Genomic DNA, 13,905 nt, shown 5'->3' with positions numbered 1-13,905 from the left:
GCACAACCCGGGCCAAATCTCCCCAGAAACCAAGCACCGGCTCAGCAAAACGTAGGCACATGATATCCGGGTCACTGAACCTCCGAGCAGCTCTTACAGAACACCCAAGTGACTGAAACTTTCTTTGAGTTGCAATGATGAATCTCCTGTGGAAACAAGTTGGGGGAAATTGCTCCTCCTGAACATTTCTTCTTGGGTAAAAGGGGCAAAAATCCTTTTCAATTTAACCACTGCTGCAGCAGATTCTTGGTGTCTTAAGCACCTTGATAACCCAGCTCTTAACATGTAGCCGCAATTATGACAAGGGGTGAAGGTTCATGACACGCAGAGGGGAAAAAGTTATTTAAGTTATGACAGTCGCTCACAGATTTATTAGCGTTTAGTTCAGTCAGTAACAGAACATACCTGGATTTATTGATGCAGATTAACATAACTATTCAGCGTCACGCAGAGCCGCTAGGAGTACTTTGCCTCCCTTAAAGACGGACACGGCTGATTCTGTAACTGAAGCTAAGGAAACAGGCAGACCTGCCAAATTATTATTTTATTTTGTTCTTCATTCGGCAAGTAACAGGAACACTAACAAGGTGGCGTTGAAAATGAGATGCACTGCGGCTCCGCTCAATATCAAAGCGCTCCTTCATATTGAACCGAGGAAGAATATACATGAATAAAAGCAAAATACTGTGGATGCTGGAAATCTGAAATAAAAACAAGAAATTCTGGAAATACTCAGCACGACTGGCAGCATCTGTGGAGACAGAAGCAGAGTTAACATTTCGGCTCAGTGACCCTTCTTCAGAACTGGCAAATATTAGAAATGTCAAAGGTTAGAAGCAAGTAAAGCGGGGGTGGAGCAAGAGATAACAAAGGAGAAGGTGTAGATTGGACAAGGCCACAGAATAGCTGACCAGAAGGTCATGGAGCAAAGGCAAACAATATGTTAATGGTGTGTTGAAAGACAAAGCATTAGTGCAGAGAGGACTGTTAATGGACTGAAAATTGAACAGCAGCAAGTACAAACAGGAAAAAAAACAGTGGGTAAGCAAACTGAACAAACTAAGATGAAATAAAATAAACATACAAAAAAATGTAAAAAATGTAAAAATGAAAAATAACAATAAATGAAAGTAAAATGGGGGCCCCGTCATGCTCTGGAATTATTGAACTCAATATTCAGTCCGGCACGCTCTCGTGTGCAGTGGTTCACACCGCAGCCTCACAGCTCCAGCGACCCGCTTTCAATTCTGGGCACTGCCTGCGTGGTGTTTGCAAGTTCTCCCTGTGTCTGCGTGGGATTCCTCTGGGTGCTCCGGTTTCCTCGCCCATGCCAAAGACTGGCTGCTTGATAGGTTAATTGGCCATTAGAAATTGCCCCTCGTATAGGGAGGTGGTAGGGAAATATAGGGAAGGTGGGGATGTGGTAGGAATATGGAATTCGTGTCGGATTAGTATAAATGGGTGGTCGATGGTCAGCACAGACTCGGTGGGCCGAAGGGCCTGTTTCACTGCTGTATCACCAAACTAAACTAATCGGTCAACGGGATGCTGTTTTTCGAGCTTGTGTTGATGTTCACTGGAACACTGAGGCAATCCCAGGATAGAGATGTGAGCATGAGAGCAGTGGGCAGTCTTGAAATGGCAAGCAACCGGATGCTCAGGGTCCTGCTTGCGGACTGAGCCGACGTATTCCGCAAAGCGGTCACCCAGTCTGCGTTTGGTCTCCCCAATAAACATGAATATACATGAATTGGATTTAGGCGCCAGTATGTTGCAAAACAAGAAGAAAGAAAAGCACAAATGCCATTAACTCTGACTTTGCAAATGATTCACTGAAAAATTCTTTCATTTGCTGGAAAAGATGACTATTGTGCATCTGAAAATGGGCACCATGGAATTGTGTTGCATACTGACCTGTTTTCCTATATTTGCCTGTCATCTATGCAATTCAATTTGTGTTGGATATTGCTGAGAATCTCATTTCAAGATGAGGGCACAGATATTATTATAATCCTACTGAAAGCATAAACCTGGAACAAATACTGTGTTACATGGATTGCAACGTTTCGAGGGCTGTGCAGCTAAGGTGAGGAAGACAGGAATGATGTGTTTGATGATTGCGTGGAATGCATTGCAAACTTGGGTTACGTTGCTTGATTTCATTCTACACCTTGAAATTCAGAAACAAGTGAGGCACCAGGTGGAAACCAACAGCTGTCTCTGTGGAAGAGGGGACATGGCTTCCTAATCTAACCATTTGAACTCTGCAAACATTCTGCTGGATCTGAACTGCCCTGTATACCAAGGCCAATTTGTATACTATATAGATTGGCATGCCCAGACTATGCAGAGGACTCCAGGTGGGGTCCAACCAGGACATTATATAGCTGCAGTGAAGCTTCGCCCCCATTATATAACTGCCTCTGTTACGCATTCTACTGCGAGGGTAATCACATTGTATGTAGCATTTCAGCAAAATAAGGACTCATTTGACCAAAATAAAGAGTTTAAAAACACAAATATGTGTCAGTGCAATCAGTAAATAATGAGAAATGAAATCCAGAAGTTGGCAAGAATCCCAAGTGGATGTCTTGGTGTGGTTGGGGAAGGGAATCTTTGTCAATGATGGCACACTGTGCATTAACACTGCAGCAGCTGCTGCACCTCTTACAAACTTAGTTTCTTAAGGGAGAGTTTTAAAAAAAGGGAATTGGATAATTGCATGAAAGGAGAGGCAAAGAAAAGCAGAGCTAAGGAAGTGGGCCCAAGTGGCAAGTCTTTGAAAAAACTGGCAATGGTACGATGGCCTGAATGGACTGGCGATGTGTTGTGCACTGCTGATCGTCCATGGCTGGGTCAATACCTCTGCAGCCTTGCGAAATGTCACAGTGGAATTGCATTTCAATGAAACAAGCACCACAAATCGATTAAGACTGTATAGTTTAACAATACTTGCAGCTTCCTCAGCGCTGTAACGTGTTGAGTTTCTGTAGTGTAGTGGTGATCACGTTTGCCTCACACGCAAAAGGTCCCCAGTTCAAAACTGAGCAGAAACATTTCCAAAACGAACCCAAACTTCTTCGCAAGAAATATGCAATCATTGACATTCCCCATGAACACAACACAATTTCTCAAAGCCCTCTTTCTCTTGCACATTGTGTGCACAATGCCTTGCACTCGCTCCTCTTTCTAGTCCTGATGCTGCAGAAAGTTCCGCAAAACCGAGCAGTGACACTTTATTTGGCTCAGATGAGAATAGAAATCTGCAACACGAGCTTGCTAAGTAACAGCGAACCTTAGTCTCATTTCAGACGAGGCAAAAGCACATCAGCAATTCACTTTCACCAGCTCCACAGTCGTTGAGACAGGGGCACGCTGCAATATTTTGACCCGCACTGTCCAATTACTCGCTGTCAGCAGCAAGTGGCGTCTGCTGCCTCAATCAACAGGTTACTGGCCATCTCGGGGAGGTAAAATAGCACAACCCGGGCCAAATCTCCCCATCAACCAAGCACCGGCTCAGCAAAACGTAGGCACATGATATCCGGGTCACTGAACCTCCGAGCAGCTCTGACAGAACACCCAAGTGACTGAAACTTTCTTTGCGTTGCAATGATGAATCTCCGGTGGAAACAAGTTGGGGGAAATTGCTCCTCCTAAACATTTCTTCTTGGGTAAAAGGGGCAAAAATCCTTTTCAATTTAACCACTGCTGCAGCAGATTCTTGGTGTCTTCAGCACCTTGATAACCCAGCTCTTAACATGCAGCCGCAATTATGACAAGGGGTGAAGGTTCATGACACGCAGAGGGGAAAAAGTTATTTAAGTTATGACAGTCGCTCACAGATTTATTAGCGTTTTGTTCAGTCAGTAACAGAGACATACCTGGATTTATTGATGCAGATTAACATAACTATTCAGCGTCACGCAGAGCCGCTGGGAGTACTTTGCCTCCCTTAAAGACGGACACGGCTGATTCTGTAACTGAAGCTAAGGAAACAGGCAGACCTGCCAAATTATTATTTTATTTTGTTCTTCATTCGGCAAGTAACAGGAACACTAACAAGGTGGCGTTGAAAATGAGATGCACTGCGGCTCCGCTCAATATCAAAGCGCTCCTTCAGATTGAACCGAGGAAGAATATACATGAATTGAAGCAAAATACTGTGGATGCTGGAAATCTGAAATAAAAACAAGAAATTCTGGAAATACTCAGCACGACTGGCAGCATCTGTGGAGACAGAAGCAGAGTTAACATTTCGGCTCAGTGCCCCTTCTTCAGAACTGGCAAATATTAGAAATGTCAAAGGTTAGAAGCAAGTAAAGCGGGGGTGGAGCAAGAGATAACAAAGGAGAAGGTGTAGATTGGACAAGGCCACAGAATAGCTGACCAGAAGGTCATGGAGCAAAGGCAAACAATATGTTAATGGTGTGTTGAAAGACAAAGCATTAGTACAGAGAGGACTGTTAATGCACTGAAAATTGAACAGCAGCAAGTACAAACAGGAAAAAAAAACAGTGGGTAAGCAAACTGAACAAACTAAGATGAAATAAAATAAACATACAAAAAAATGTAAAAAATGTAAAAATGAAAAATAACAAAAAATGAAAGTAAAATGGGGGCCCCGTCATGCTCTGGAATTATTGAACTCAATATTCAGTCCGGCACGCTCTCGTGTGCAGTGGTTCACACCGCAGCCTCACAGCTCCAGCGACCCGCTTTCAATTCTGGGCACTGCCTGCGTGGTGTTTGCAAGTTCTCCCTGTGTCTGCGTGGGATTCCTCTAGGTGCTCTGGTTTCCTCCCACATGCCAAAGACTGGCTGCTTGATAGGTTAATTGGCCATTATAAATTGCCCCTCGTATAGGGAGGTGGCAGGGAAATATAGGGAAGGTGGGGATGTGGTAGGAATATGGAATTCGTGTCGGATTAGTATAAATGGGTGGTCGATGGTCAGCACAGACTCGGTGGGCCGAAGGGCCTGTTTCACTGCTGTATCACCAAACTAAACTAATCGGTCAACGGGATGCTGTTTTTCGAGCTTGTGTTGATGTTCACTGGAACACTGAGGCAATCCCAGGATAGAGATGTGAGCATGAGAGCAGCGGGCAGTCTTGAAATGACAAGCAACCGGAAGCTCAGGGTCCTGCTTGCGGACTGAGCCGACGTATTCCGCAAAGCGGTCACCCAGTCTGCGTTTGGTCTCCCCAATAAACATGAATATACATGAATTGGATTCAGGCGCCAGTATGTTGCAAAACAAGAAGAAAGAAAAGCACAAATGCCATTAACTCTGACTTTGCAAATGATTCACTGAAAAATTCTTTCATTTGCTGGAAAAGAAGACTATTGTGCATCTGAAAATGGGCACCATGGAATTGTGTTGCATACTGACCTGTTTTCCTATATTTGCCTGTCATCTATGCAATTCAATTTGTGTTGGATATTGCTGAGAATCTCATTTCAAGATAAGGGCACAGATATTATTATAATCCTACTGAAAGCCTAAACCTGGAACAAATACTGTGTTACATGGATTGCAACGTTTCGAGGGCTGTGCAGCTAAGGTGAGGAAGACAGGAATGATGTGTTTGATGATTGCGTGGAATGCATTGCAAACTTGGGTTACGTTGCTTCATTTCATTCTACACCTTGAAATTCAGAAACAAGTGAGGCACCAGGTGGAAACCAACAGCTGTCTCTGTGGAAGAGGGGACATGGCTTCCTAATCTAACCATTTGAACTCTGCAAACATTCTGCTGGATCTGAACTGCCCTGTATACCAAGGCCAATTTGTATACTATATAAATTGGCATGCCCAGACTATGCAGAGGACTCCAGGTGGGGTCCAACCAGGACATTATATAGCTGCAGTGAAGCTTCGCCCCCATTATATAACTGCCTCTGTTACGCATTCTACTGCGAGGGTAATCACATTGTATGTAGCATCTCAGCAAAATAAGGACTCATTTGATCAAAATAAAGAGTTTAAAAACACAAATATGTGTCAGTGCAATCAGTAAATAATGAGAAATGAAATCCAGAACTTGGCAAGAATCCCAAGTGGATGTCTTGGTGTGGTTGGGGAAGGGAATCTTTGTCAATGATGGCACACTGTGCATTAACACTGCAGCAGCTGCTGCACCTCTTACAAACTTAGTTTCTTAAGGGAGAGTTTTAAAAAAAAGGGAATTGGATAATTGCATGAAAGGAGAGGCAAACAAAAGCAGAGCGAAGGAAGTGGGCCCAAATGGCAAGTCTTTCAAAAAACTGCCATGGTACGATGGCCTGAATGGACTGGCGATGTGTTGTGCACTGCTGATCGTCCATGGCTGGGTCAATACCTCTGCAGCCTTGCGAAATGTCACAGTGGAATTGCATTTCAATGAAACAAGCACCACAAATCGATTAAGACTGTATAGTTTAACAATACTTGCAGCTTCCTCAGCGATGCAACTGTGTTGAGTTTCTGTAGTGTAGAGGTGATCACGTTTGCCTCACACGCAAAAAGTCCCTAGTTCAAAACTGGGCAGAAACATTTTCAAAACGAACCCAAACTTGTTCGCAAGAAATATGCAATCATTGACATTCCCCATGAACACAACACAATTTCTCAAAGCCCTCTTTCTCTTGCACATTGTGTGCACAATGCCTTGCACTCGCTCCTCTTTCTAGTCCTGATGCTGCAGAAAGTACCTCAAAACCGAGCAGTGACACTTTATTTGGCTCAGATGAGAATAGAAACCTGCAACACGAGCTTGCTAAGTAACAGCGAATCTTAGTCTCATTTCAGACGAGGCAAAAGCACATCAGCAATTCACTTTCACCAGCTCCACAGTCGTTGAGACAGGGGCACGCTGCAATATTTTGACCCGCACTGTCCAATTACTCGCTGTCAGCAGCAAGAGGCGTCTGCTGCCTCAATCAACAGGTTACTGGCCATCTCGGGGAGGTAAAATAGCACAACCCGGGCCAAATCTCCCCAGAAACCAAGCACCGGCTCAGCAAAACGTAGGCACATGATATCCGGGTCACTGAACCTCCGAGCAGCTCTTACAGAACACCCAAGTGACTGAAACTTTCTTTGAGTTGCAATGATGAATCTCCTGTGGAAACAAGTTGGGGGAAATTGCTCCTCCTGAACATTTCTTCTTGGGTAAAAGGGGCAAAAATCCTTTTCAATTTAACCACTGCTGCAGCAGATTCTTGGTGTCTTCAGCACCTTGATAACCCAGCTCTTAACATGCAGCCGCAATTATGACAAGGGGTGAAGGTTCATGACACGCAGAGGGGAAAAAGTTATTTAAGTTATGACAGTCGCTCACAGATTTATTAGCGTTTAGTTCAGTCAGTAACAGAACATACCTGGATTTATTGATGCAGATTAACATAACTATTCAGCGTCACGCAGAGCCGCTAGGAGTACTTTGCCTCCCTTAAAGACGGACACGGCTGATTCTGTAACTGAAGCTAAGGAAACAGGCAGACCTGCCAAATTATTATTTTATTTTGTTCTTCATTCGGCAAGTAACAGGAACACTAACAAGGTGGCGTTGAAAATGAGATGCACTGCGGCTCCGCTCAATATCAAAGCGCTCCTTCATATTGAACCGAGGAAGAATATACATGAATAAAAGCAAAATACTGTGGATGCTGGAAATCTGAAATAAAAACAAGAAATTCTGGAAATACTCAGCACGACTGGCAGCATCTGTGGAGACAGAAGCAGAGTTAACATTTCGGCTCAGTGACCCTTCTTCAGAACTGGCAAATATTAGAAATGTCAAAGGTTAGAAGCAAGTAAAGCGGGGGTGGAGCAAGAGATAACAAAGGAGAAGGTGTAGATTGGACAAGGCCACAGAATAGCTGACCAGAAGGTCATGGAGCAAAGGCAAACAATATGTTAATGGTGTGTTGAAAGACAAAGCATTAGTGCAGAGAGGACTGTTAATGGACTGAAAATTGAACAGCAGCAAGTACAAACAGGAAAAAAAACAGTGGGTAAGCAAACTGAACAAACTAAGATGAAATAAAATAAACATACAAAAAAATGTAAAAAATGTAAAAATGAAAAATAACAATAAATGAAAGTAAAATGGGGGCCCCGTCATGCTCTGGAATTATTGAACTCAATATTCAGTCCGGCACGCTCTCGTGTGCAGTGGTTCACACCGCAGCCTCACAGCTCCAGCGACCCGCTTTCAATTCTGGGCACTGCCTGCGTGGTGTTTGCAAGTTCTCCCTGTGTCTGCGTGGGATTCCTCTGGGTGCTCCGGTTTCCTCGCACATGCCAAAGACTGGCTGCTTGATAGGTTAATTGGCCATTATAAATTGCCCCTCGTATAGGGAGGTGGTAGGGAAATATAGGGAAGGTGGGGATGTGGTAGGAATATGGAATTCGTGTCGGATTAGTATAAATGGGTGGTCGATGGTCAGCACAGACTCGGTGGGCCGAAGGGCCTGTTTCACTGCTGTATCACCAAACTAAACTAATCGGTCAACGGGATGCTGTTTTTCGAGCTTGTGTTGATGTTCACTGGAACACTGAGGCAATCCCAGGATAGAGATGTGAGCATGAGAGCAGTGGGCAGTCTTGAAATGGCAAGCAACCGGATGCTCAGGGTCCTGCTTGCGGACTGAGCCGACGTATTCCGCAAAGCGGTCACCCAGTCTGCGTTTGGTCTCCCCAATAAACATGAATATACATGAATTGGATTTAGGCGCCAGTATGTTGCAAAACAAGAAGAAAGAAAAGCACAAATGCCATTAACTCTGACTTTGCAAATGATTCACTGAAAAATTCTTTCATTTGCTGGAAAAGATGACTATTGTGCATCTGAAAATGGGCACCATGGAATTGTGTTGCATACTGACCTGTTTTCCTATATTTGCCTGTCATCTATGCAATTCAATTTGTGTTGGATATTGCTGAGAATCTCATTTCAAGATGAGGGCACAGATATTATTATAATCCTACTGAAAGCATAAACCTGGAACAAATACTGTGTTACATGGATTGCAACATTTCGAGGGCTGTGCAGCTAAGGTGAGGAAGACAGGAATGATGTGTTTGATGATTGCGTGGAATGCATTGCAAACTTGGGTTACGTTGCTTGATTTCATTCTACACCTTGAAATTCAGAAACAAGTGAGGCACCAGGTGGAAACCAACAGCTGTCTCTGTGGAAGAGGGGACATGGCTTCCTAATCTAACCATTTGAACTCTGCAAACATTCTGCTGGATCTGAACTGCCCTGTATACCAAGGCCAATTTGTATACTATATAGATTGGCATGCCCAGACTATGCAGAGGACTCCAGGTGGGGTCCAACCAGGACATTATATAGCTGCAGTGAAGCTTCGCCCCCATTATATAACTGCCTCTGTTACGCATTCTACTGCGAGGGTAATCACATTGTATGTAGCATTTCAGCAAAATAAGGACTCATTTGACCAAAATAAAGAGTTTAAAAACACAAATATGTGTCAGTGCAATCAGTAAATAATGAGAAATGAAATCCAGAAGTTGGCAAGAATCCCAAGTGGATGTCTTGGTGTGGTTGGGGAAGGGAATCTTTGTCAATGATGGCACACTGTGCATTAACACTGCAGCAGCTGCTGCACCTCTTACAAACTTAGTTTCTTAAGGGAGAGTTTTAAAAAAAGGGAATTGGATAATTGCATGAAAGTAGAGGCAAAGAAAAGCAGAGCTAAGGAAGTGGGCCCAAGTGGCAAGTCTTTGAAAAAACTGGCAATGGTACGATGGCCTGAATGGACTGGCGATGTGTTGTGCACTGCTGATCGTCCATGGCTGGGTCAATACCTCTGCAGCCTTGCGAAATGTCACAGTGGAATTGCATTTCAATGAAACAAGCACCACAAATCGATTAAGACTGTATAGTTTAACAATACTTGCAGCTTCCTCAGCGCTGTAACGTGTTGAGTTTCTGTAGTGTAGTGGTGATCACGTTTGCCTCACACGCAAATGGTCCCCAGTTCAAAACTAAGCAGAAACATTTCCAAAACGAACCCAAACTTCTTCGCAAGAAATATGCAATCATTGACATTCCCCATGAACACAACACAATTTCTCAAAGCCCTCTTTCTCTTGCACATTGTGTGCACAATGCCTTGCACTCGCTCCTCTTTCTAGTCCTGATGCTGCAGAAAGTTCCGCAAAACCGAGCAGTGACACTTTATTTGGCTCAGATGAGAATAGAAATCTGCAACACGAGCTTGCTAAGTAACAGCGAACCTTAGTCTCATTTCAGACGAGGCAAAAGCACATCAGCAATTCACTTTCACCAGCTCCACAGTCGTTGAGACAGGGGCACGCTGCAATATTTTGACCCGCACTGTCCAATTACTCGCTGTCAGCAGCAAGTGGCGTCTGCTGCCTCAATCAACAGGTTACTGGCCATCTCGGGGAGGTAAAATAGCACAACCCGGGCCAAATCTCCCCATCAACCAAGCACCGGCTCAGCAAAACGTAGGCACATGATATCCGGGTCACTGAACCTCCGAGCAGCTCTGACAGAACACCCAAGTGACTGAAACTTTCTTTGCGTTGCAATGATGAATCTCCGGTGGAAACAAGTTGGGGGAAATTGCTCCTCCTAAACATTTCTTCTTGGGTAAAAGGGGCAAAAATCCTTTTCAATTTAACCACTGCTGCAGCAGATTCTTGGTGTCTTCAGCACCTTGATAACCCAGCTCTTAACATGCAGCCGCAATTATGACAAGGGGTGAAGGTTCATGACACGCAGAGGGGAAAAAGTTATTTAAGTTATGACAGTCGCTCACAGATTTATTAGCGTTTTGTTCAGTCAGTAACAGAGACATACCTGGATTTATTGATGCAGATTAACATAACTATTCAGCGTCACGCAGAGCCGCTGGGAGTACTTTGCCTCCCTTAAAGACGGACACGGCTGATTCTGTAACTGAAGCTAAGGAAACAGGCAGACCTGCCAAATTATTATTTTATTTTGTTCTTCATTCGGCAAGTAACAGGAACACTAACAAGGTGGCGTTGAAAATGAGATGCACTGCGGCTCCGCTCAATATCAAAGCGCTCCTTCAGATTGAACCGAGGAAGAATATACATGAATTGAAGCAAAATACTGTGGATGCTGGAAATCTGAAATAAAAACAAGAAATTCTGGAAATACTCAGCACGACTGGCAGCATCTGTGGAGACAGAAGCAGAGTTAACATTTCGGCTCAGTGCCCCTTCTTCAGAACTGGCAAATATTAGAAATGTCAAAGGTTAGAAGCAAGTAAAGCGGGGGTGGAGCAAGAGATAACAAAGGAGAAGGTGTAGATTGGACAAGGCCACAGAATAGCTGACCAGAAGGTCATGGAGCAAAGGCAAACAATATGTTAATGGTGTGTTGAAAGACAAAGCATTAGTACAGAGAGGACTGTTAATGCACTGAAAATTGAACAGCAGCAAGTACAAACAGGAAAAAAAAACAGTGGGTAAGCAAACTGAACAAACTAAGATGAAATAAAATAAACATACAAAAAAATGTAAAAAATGTAAAAATGAAAAATAACAAAAAATGAAAGTAAAATGGGGGCCCCGTCATGCTCTGGAATTATTGAACTCAATATTCAGTCCGGCACGCTCTCGTGTGCAGTGGTTCACACCGCAGCCTCACAGCTCCAGCGACCCGCTTTCAATTCTGGGCACTGCCTGCGTGGTGTTTGCAAGTTCTCCCTGTGTCTGCGTGGGATTCCTCTAGGTGCTCCGGTTTCCTCCCACATGCCAAAGACTGGCTGCTTGATAGGTTAATTGGCCATTATAAATTGCCCCTCGTATAGGGAGGTGGCAGGGAAATATAGGGAAGGTGGGGATGTGGTAGGAATATGGAATTCGTGTCGGATTAGTATAAATGGGTGGTCGATGGTCAGCACAGACTCGGTGGGCCGAAGGGCCTGTTTCACTGCTGTATCACCAAACTAAACTAATCGGTCAACGGGATGCTGTTTTTCGAGCTTGTGTTGATGTTCACTGGAACACTGAGGCAATCCCAGGATAGAGATGTGAGCATGAGAGCAGTGGGCAGTCTTGAAATGACAAGCAACCGGAAGCTCAGGGTCCTGCTTGCGGACTGAGCCGACGTATTCCGCAAAGCGGTCACCCAGTCTGCGTTTGGTCTCCCCAATAAACATGAATATACATGAATTGGATTCAGGCGCCAGTATGTTGCAAAACAAGAAGAAAGAAAAGCACAAATGCCATTAACTCTGACTTTGCAAATGATTCACTGAAAAATTCTTTCATTTGCTGGAAAAGAAGACTATTGTGCATCTGAAAATGGGCACCATGGAATTGTGTTGCATACTGACCTGTTTTCCTATATTTGCCTGTCATCTATGCAATTCAATTTGTGTTGGATATTGCTGAGAATCTCATTTCAAGATAAGGGCACAGATATTATTATAATCCTACTGAAAGCCTAAACCTGGAACAAATACTGTGTTACATGGATTGCAACGTTTCGAGGGCTGTGCAGCTAAGGTGAGGAAGACAGGAATGATGTGTTTGATGATTGCGTGGAATGCATTGCAAACTTGGGTTACGTTGCTTCATTTCATTCTACACCTTGAAATTCAGAAACAAGTGAGGCACCAGGTGGAAACCAACAGCTGTCTCTGTGGAAGAGGGGACATGGCTTCCTAATCTAACCATTTGAACTCTGCAAACATTCTGCTGGATCTGAACTGCCCTGTATACCAAGGCCAATTTGTATACTATATAAATTGGCATGCCCAGACTATGCAGAGGACTCCAGGTGGGGTCCAACCAGGACATTATATAGCTGCAGTGAAGCTTCGCCCCCATTATATAACTGCCTCTGTTACGCATTCTACTGCGAGGGTAATCACATTGTATGTAGCATCTCAGCAAAATAAGGACTCATTTGATCAAAATAAAGAGTTTAAAAACACAAATATGTGTCAGTGCAATCAGTAAATAATGAGAAATGAAATCCAGAACTTGGCAAGAATCCCAAGTGGATGTCTTGGTGTGGTTGGGGAAGGGAATCTTTGTCAATGATGGCACACTGTGCATTAACACTGCAGCAGCTGCTGCACCTCTTACAAACTTAGTTTCTTAAGGGAGAGTTTTAAAAAAAAGGGAATTGGATAATTGCATGAAAGGAGAGGCAAACAAAAGCAGAGCGAAGGAAGTGGGCCCAAATGGCAAGTCTTTGAAAAAACTGGCAATGGTACGATGGCCTGAATGGACTGGCGATGTGTTGTGCACTGCTGATCGTCCATGGCTGGGTCAATACCTCTGCAGCCTTGCGAAATGTCACAGTGGAATTGCATTTCAATGAAACAAGCACCACAAATCGATTAAGACTGTATAGTTTAACAATACTTGCAGCTTCCTCAGCGATGCAACTGTGTTGAGTTTCTGTAGTGTAGAGGTGATCACGTTTGCCTCATACGCAAAAGGTCCCTAGTTCAAAACTGGGCATAAACATTTTCAAAACGAACCCAAACTTGTTCGCAAGAAATATGCAATCATTGACATTCCCCATGAACACAACACAATTTCTCAAAGCCCTCTTTCTCTTGCACATTGTGTGCACAATGCCTTGCACTCGCTCCTCTTTCTAGTCCTGATGCTGCAGAAAGTTCCTCAAAACCGAGCAGTGACACTTTATTTGGCTCAGATGAGAATAGAAACCTGCAACACGAGCTTGCTAAGTAACAGCGAATCTTAGTCTCATTTCAGACGAGGCAAAAGCACATCAGCAATTCACTTTCACCAGCTCCACAGTCGTTGAGACAGGGGCACGCTGCAATATTTTGACCCGCACTGTCCAATTACTCGCTGTCAGCAGCAAGAGGCGTCTGCTGCCTCAATCAAAAGGTTACTGGCCATCTC

At 44.0% G+C, this 13,905-nt stretch overlaps 4 non-coding genes across 4 annotated transcripts; all 4 read left to right on the top strand.

Annotated features, from left to right (window-relative positions):
• Positions 1–2,983: 2,983 nt before the first annotated feature.
• trnav-cac (transfer RNA valine (anticodon CAC)) lies at positions 2,984–3,056 on the top strand. Its single transcript has one exon. It is a non-coding gene; the product is annotated as a tRNA-Val (tRNA).
• Positions 3,057–6,464: 3,408 nt separating this feature from the next.
• On the top strand, positions 6,465–6,537 carry trnav-cac (transfer RNA valine (anticodon CAC)). Its single transcript has one exon. It is a non-coding gene; the product is annotated as a tRNA-Val (tRNA).
• Positions 6,538–9,942: 3,405 nt separating this feature from the next.
• trnav-cac (transfer RNA valine (anticodon CAC)) lies at positions 9,943–10,015 on the top strand. Its single transcript has one exon. It is a non-coding gene; the product is annotated as a tRNA-Val (tRNA).
• Positions 10,016–13,424: 3,409 nt separating this feature from the next.
• Positions 13,425–13,497, top strand: trnam-cau (transfer RNA methionine (anticodon CAU)). Its single transcript has one exon. It is a non-coding gene; the product is annotated as a tRNA-Met (tRNA).
• Positions 13,498–13,905: the final 408 nt, after the last annotated feature.

The sequence above is a fragment of the Heterodontus francisci genome, chromosome 22 (assembly GCF_036365525.1).
Source record: "Heterodontus francisci isolate sHetFra1 chromosome 22, sHetFra1.hap1, whole genome shotgun sequence".
NCBI classification, from domain to species: Eukaryota; Metazoa; Chordata; class Chondrichthyes; order Heterodontiformes; family Heterodontidae; genus Heterodontus; species Heterodontus francisci.
This window is presented reverse-complemented; position numbering and strand designations above follow the sequence as displayed.